The sequence below is a fragment of the Capricornis sumatraensis genome, chromosome 19 (genome assembly GCF_032405125.1).
Source record: "Capricornis sumatraensis isolate serow.1 chromosome 19, serow.2, whole genome shotgun sequence".
In the NCBI taxonomy this organism is placed as follows: domain Eukaryota; kingdom Metazoa; phylum Chordata; class Mammalia; order Artiodactyla; family Bovidae; genus Capricornis; species Capricornis sumatraensis.
In genome coordinates this window covers 37,652,147-37,658,335 of record NC_091087.1, presented here as the reverse complement: position 1 = coordinate 37,658,335, position 6,189 = coordinate 37,652,147, and the positions used below count along the sequence as shown (strand labels likewise).

At 37.9% G+C, this 6,189-nt stretch overlaps 1 non-coding gene across 1 annotated transcript; it reads left to right on the top strand.

The window, feature by feature from the left end:
• Positions 1-320: 320 nt before the first annotated feature.
• TRNAK-CUU (transfer RNA lysine (anticodon CUU)) lies at positions 321-393 on the top strand. Its single transcript has one exon. It is a non-coding gene; the product is annotated as a tRNA-Lys (tRNA).
• The last annotated feature ends 5,796 nt before the right edge of the window (positions 394-6,189 follow it).

Genomic DNA, 6,189 nt, shown 5'->3' with positions numbered 1-6,189 from the left:
GGGTGAGCGCTCTGCCAGCAGAGGTCTCCCGGATAAACAGCCCGCACCCTACGCTCACTTCCGCTTCGGGGTCGTTTGCATCAGTCCCCTTCATCGCTGACCGCTAGAGGGCCGTTTATATACATTTTTAAATAGTAAAAGTTTCCGTGCACACAGTCAGAAATGAAACACAGTGTTAAGAGTAGTTAAAAAATAAAATAAAATAAAATAAAACTTAACCGAAAAAATTATGAGAAAGAAATTTAAATGCAAGCCTTGAAGCAGGTTAAAATAATCTTGATATTTCTGAAAGGACCCAAGAAAAGAATAGGTTCTCAACTGCCCGGCTAGCTCAGTCGGTAGAGCATGGGACTCTTAATCCCAGGGTCGTGGGTTCGAGCCCCACGTTGGGCGGTTGATTTAAGACATCTTTCCAACATGCTATCGGTTCTCACCATAAGAACTGACTTCAATCCCAACATTCTTGTTTTCAAACAATACATTAAAAACTACTAAAACTGAAGAAGTTAAAAAAAAGGGAACACTGAAACTAGAAAACAATTTCAGATTATAAATACACAGTTACAGAGTATATGTGTAGAGAAGTATTTGTTACTGAGTGGTCTATCTGAAAGGCAGTGGAATGCCAAAGGTTAAGAGATAGAGGACATGAAAAATTAATGAAATTGTAGGGTTGAAGTGATCTCTTGTCAAAATGTTTGAAGGGGATAGTTTTAACTTTATGCTCTGCCACACGCGAAAATTGGTTTGGATATCAGCTTTAATTCACAGGGTTTCCTATGCATGTTAATTTCATATCCTTGAATTCCTCTAAGTAAATTAATTTACTTTGGCCTATGGGAAGGGCTTGTGGTTTTTATGGGCTATTTAAACCACTGTGGTTTCTCTGGTGGTTTAGACGGTAAAGCGCCTACTCTCAATGTGTGAGACCCAGGTTTGATCCCTGGGTTGGGAAGATCCTCTGGAGAAGGAAGTGGCAACCCACTCCAGTACTCTTGAGGAGCCTGGTAGGCTACAGTCCTTGGGGTTGCAAAGCCTCAGATAGGACTGAGCGGCTTCACTTAAGCCACTGTAAGATTGTTTTAGTGATTAGTTAATCAGGTAGCTATTGTGGACAGACACAGGACTTTCTTAATCCTTTTTTTTCCTAAGTTAGTGATCCAAACTGCAGCAATTTTGAGTGCTGAGTGATAATCGCTCAGTCAGACTCTTTGCGACCCCATGAACTGAGGCACCAGGCTCCTTTGTCCATGGAATTCTCCAGGCAGGAAAGAATACTGGAGTGGGCTGCCATTTCCTTCTCCAGGGGATCTTCCTGACCCAGGGATCCTGCATTGCAGGCAGATTCTTTACCATCTGAGCCACCAGGGAAGTATGTGTACATATATATTGTGTATATACATGTATATATACGTATAACTGAATCAGTTTGTTGTATAGCAGAAATTAACACAACACTGTAAATAAGCTATAACTAAAACAAAACAAAAAACCTTCAAACAAGTAATTATCTTTTCATTACTATGTTTCCCTAAAAAACCTCAGTTCCTCAGGTCAAACCTTTGCTTTTATGTTCACAGCTGAAAATTATTTTCTTGTCTTAAATATTTTCCATCATTCCCTGCAATTCTCAAACATTCTCCACAATGACCATATGTTATTATCATTAATTCAAGATACAGTTTCAAGCTTTGGAAGAAACACGTGGAAAATTTCACAATAAAAAATGAAAATCCCTAAATACTTCTGTTATTACAAAGGAATATCTCATCTCTAGGTGATGGGAGGTGAAGTAGAACTTTTAAAAAGGCAATTTGGCCAGAGAAAAAGCAAACTAGTAAATTGATGAGGAAGTCAATGAAGATATATTTACTTTAAAATATACATCCATTTTTTAAATTGAAGATCATTGTTATGGGTTGAATTTGAGTCCTCCTGATATTCATATGCTGGAGTTTTAACCCCTAGTACTTCAGAATGTGACCTTATTTGAAAATAGGGTTGTTACAGATGTAATTAGTTATGAGGTCATATCAGAGTAGAATGCATTTTTGATCCAGTTTGACTGGTGTCTTTATAAACGGGGGAAATATGGATACCCCACGCACACAGAAATGCTCATCTAGACACATGGGAGAATGCCGTGTGAAATAACGGCAGAGATCAGGGTGGTATGTTTATAAGCCAAGGGATGCCAAAATTTGCCGGCAAACAACTAAAAGCTAGGGGAAAATCCTGAGACAGATTCTCCCTCAGGGCCCTCAGAAAGAACCAAACCTACCAACACCTTGATCTTGGATTTCTAGCCTCCAGAACTGTGAGACCACATTTGGTGTTTAACCATCCAGTTTGTGGTATTTTGTTATGATGGCCCCAGGAAACTAACACGATCAGTGTTCTTTTGGCAGGTGATTTTGATTTTAAATTTATTTCAGTATACCTTATATTAAGCAGCTGTCATCATCTTCATTTCCTTTCCTTTAATTTCCAAAGCTGTAGGAAAACAGTGGTTTGGATATGGACCTACATTCAGCTCAAGTGAGGACATTATGACCACAGCTCCTTCAGAAGTAGCATTTAGAAATGAACGCAGTCTCAAACAACATTTTCTTATTGTTGACTGGTGATTTATTATGTTGGCTAATGATTTATAACGGTTTGTACCAAAAGAATGTTTTCAAAGATATACTAAATTAAACACATTTTAATTCCATGGGAGAACCATGGAATACTTGGAGACTTTATATTTAATTATTCAATAAATAAATCATTTTAAGAAAATGCACTAATTCTCAGTGGTCCAGTTTTTTCAGCAAGTAAATGGCAAGAGAGAGAGAGAGAATGAATTCAATCAAATGAAATGCATGGACTGTGTTTGGATCCTGATTTGAACCAACCAGTCATAAGATTATAATGTGACACACACAATAGAATCAGAAGATCACGTGAGACAGTGCTGGGAATCTGAACACTGACTGGATACTTGAAGATATTAAGGAGCTATTTTTAAATGCAATAATGGTATTATTGTGTTTTTGAAAAGCCCTTATTTTTAGAGATATGTACTTACTTGTTTAGGAATGAAATAGACATGATATTTGGAATTTGTGTGTATTTTGGTAGGGGTGGAATAACTGGATACCAAAGACACAAGATTGGCCATACGTTAATAGCTATGGAGGCTCAGAGAGGAGTATGCCAGGGTTCATTGTACAGTTCCCTTTGCTCTTGTTTATAGTTTTAAATTTCTATCATTTACATACTGTCTCATTATGCAAAAATGAAAGTATCTTAACCTCCTTAGACCAGTGATCAAATTTAGCATCACTAATGAGATAACCAGACATCATGTGCCTCCTGATATGTTGCAATGAGAAGTGCAGAGCATCACCTATAAATTATTCTTGTCAAAAACACTCAACTTAGATCTAATCGAGTCTTTTAGATGTGACTTAAGTTTACAGGAAACATAGGAAAAGAGAAATGAGTTCAGTAACCCCATGAGTTAACAGACAAATGCAGATTGTCAGACGTTCAAAAGAATCAGGTTCTTCAAAAGGCAAATGTCATGAACCGCAAATAATAAGGTATATGTGTGTGGGTGCACTGTTTTTTGTATCAAGGGCTCCCTCTCACTCCTGTGGCAGTCCAGTGAAGCCAATGAACTGTTTTTCCAGAATGCTTTTAAATGTATAAAATATAAAAACAGGATTATAAAGAAAAACAATGATATTGAAACTGTTGTTCTTGCTTAGTTGCTGAGTGGTGTCCAACTCTTTGCCACCCCATGGACTGTAGCCCTCCAGGTTCCTCGGTCCATAGGATTTTCCAGAGAAGAATATTGGAGTGGGTTGCCATTTCATTCTCTAGCGGATCTTCCTGACCCAGGGATCTAACCTACATCTCCTGCATTGGCAGGCGGATTCTTTACCACTGAGCCACGAGGGAAGCCCTGACACTGATGTACAGCTATGGAAACATTCTAAAATATGCTATGGTAAGGTACATGCTTCACTTGGGTGGCTCAGTGGTAAAGAACCCACCTGCCAATGCAGGACATGTAGGTTAGATTCCTGGGTCAGGAAGACCCCCTGGAGAAGGAAATGGCAACACACTCCAGTATTCTTGCCTGGAAAGCCCACAAGGACAGAGGAGCCTGGTGGGCTACAGACCATGGTGTTGCTGAAAGGCCGACACAACTTAGTGACTGAACAACAAATATGACCTAGAAACAGGTCTAATAACTACAGTAATTTCAAAGTAATGATGACTAAATAATATTTCTGAAATATATGCAAGAACTCAAGTGATAGAAAACATCTCATTTTTATTGTGACAAAGTCACAGGTGCTAGTGATATTATCACAGTTTTGTTATCTTCATTTATCGTGAAAGTGAAGTCGCTCAGTCATGTCTGACTTTTTGCGACCCCACAGACTGTAGCCTACCAGGCTCCTCTGTCTGTGGGATTTTCCAGGCAATAGTACTGGAGTGGATTGCCATTTCCTTCTCCAGGGGATCTTCCCAATTTATCATGAAAGGAAATACTAAATTACACTTTGAATTTGATGAAAATAAAGATGTATTTTTTTCCCCCATCCAAGTTCATGGACCCTTTGAATTGTATCCAGGGACACCTACTTTAGGAACTTCCTGCCTAGATCTGAAAAGACTTTAGAAATTTAACAACCAAATGCAATACCTTGTCATTTAATGGATCTTATTTTAAAAGAACAGGCAATAAACCAATAGAGATAAAAATATTCTAGGAACAAGTGAGGAAATGTGAAATGGGAATGATATGAATTTAGGGAATTATTGTTAATTGTGTTTGGTATAATAATAGTATTGTGGTATGTAGGAGAGAATGCTTTTCTACTTTGGAAATACATACTGAAGAAATCAAGTGTAATAGGTCCTGATGTCTTACACATGAACACAGATATGTATATACAAGGCAAATATGGGAAAAAATTCACAATTGTTGAATTGAGATGATATGTAATATATTGTTTTTTTTCTACTTTCCTGTATGTTTGAAATTTTCATAATAAGATATAAAATAAAGTGATTTTAAAAATATTTTTTATGGTATAGACATGATAGGGACTTCCCGGTGGTCCAGTGGCTAAGACACCACATTCCCAATGCATGGAGCAGGGGTTCTAGCTCTGATCAGGGAACTAGATCTCACATGCTACAACCATGAGTTTGTATGTCACAACTAAAGATCCTGTGTGCTGCGACTAAGACCCAGTGCAGACAAATGAATAAATAAATTAATTAATTTTAAAGACTCTCTGTTTAAAAATATAGATATGGTAAAGTGCATGATTCGTAAGTGTACAACTTGATGAATTTTTACATTTGTAAACACCCATATAATCACACCAGGTTAAGGTTTTAGAACATTCCCAGAACCCTGAATTCCCTAATGCCTCTTTCTAGTCAATTCCTCTTCTTCACCAGTTAACCACTTACCCTGATTCCTAACACAATTGTTAAAGTATATCGTCTTTAGCGTCTGGCTTCCTTGACACAAAAGACTTACTCTTACATTAAAGCAAGTTTTTACAGACTGGTAATACTATGTATGGTAAAGATGTGGGGAAACAAGCTCTCTCTTTAATAGCTGGTTGAAATGTAAGTTGATGAAGGCTTTCATAAGCTTAAAATGTCCACAGTCTTTGACTCAGTCATTCTACATATAAGGTCCTAAAAATATAAAAACAATGTGCACAAAGGTTAAGGTTGAAAGACATGTGTTCCTAACAGTGAAAAACTGAAAGCAACCTAAACGTCCGGCAACAGAACTAAGGTTAGATGCATGCAAGCTGAGTCACTTCAGTCGTGTCCGACTCTTTGTGACCCTATGGACGGTAGCCCACGAGCCTCCTCTGTCCGTGGGATTCTCCAGGCAAGAATACTGAGTGGGTTGCCATTTCCTCCTCCAGGGATCAAACTCGTGTCTCTTATGCCTTCTGCATTTACCACTAGCGCCACCTAGGAAGCCCAAATTTAGATAAATATGATCTATTTATACTATAGTATGTCATGAATAGTTAAAAATGTGAGTACACATATGCAATTGGAGTGACCTCTAAGCCATATCATGAAGTTAAAAAAGAAGACACAGAACAATATATGTAGTCCCTTTATAGAAAAAGAAAAAGCAATTAGGAAGTGTAG